Below are 843 nucleotides of genomic sequence, written 5' to 3'. Positions count from 1 at the left end.
GCTTCCAACATATATAAAAATATAATAAAACATTAAACATTTAAAAACTTCCCCATATAGCTGGCTTCCCCAAACTCGGTCCTCCAGTTGTTTTGGGACTACAATTCCCATCATCCCTAACCACTGGTCCTGTTAGCAAGGGATGATGGGAGTTGTAGTCCCAAAAATAGCTGGAGGGCCAAGTTTGGGGGGTGACTGCCATATAGGGCTGCCTATGCTTGGGGGTTGCATAACTCTATACCCTCTAACATTTCTCCAAGGAAAACAGGGACATCCTAAGGAAAAGCCTGACATTCCGGGATCAAATCAGAAACCAGGATGGCTTCTGTAAATCTGGAACTGTCCCTAGGAAATAGGGACCCTTGGAGGATCTGAGATACTGGGTCCCTTGATGGGAAGTTGGACTTTAAAAGTCAAGCCCATTTTTTCTTATACCAATGTGAAGGTAAAACGGAGAGGGGAGAGACCCATGTATGCCACCTTGAAAGGTGGGATAGAAATGTAATAAGCAATTTTAGTTTCTGGACTTCATGGTCTTTCCTCCAACCCTTTTAGGCGCCAACTTTACTTCAAAATGTGGCAAGCCAGCTGTGCTGGATTGGGGGGCCCTCGGGCTCATTCTGCTCAGTGAGTCTCTGGACCTGTGCCCTAGAGTCTTAACTCTTATGGCTGCCACTCACTATCTGCACTCTTCCCACCTTCACATAATCCGAGAGCTCCGCTCCTGGGGCCCTCCACGTCTCGAGGTGTCGCTGTGAGGAGCGAAGCATCCCTTTTAACCCGCTGAACTGCTTTACTACTTATTGGGCCGCCCAGTTGACCCTCTCGCGCGTTTTTTTTTTT

Source organism: Podarcis filfolensis (genome assembly GCF_964270895.1).
Source record: "Podarcis filfolensis genome assembly, chromosome: W".
Lineage (NCBI taxonomy): Eukaryota > Metazoa > Chordata > Lepidosauria > Squamata > Lacertidae > Podarcis > Podarcis filfolensis.
This window is presented reverse-complemented; position numbering follows the sequence as displayed.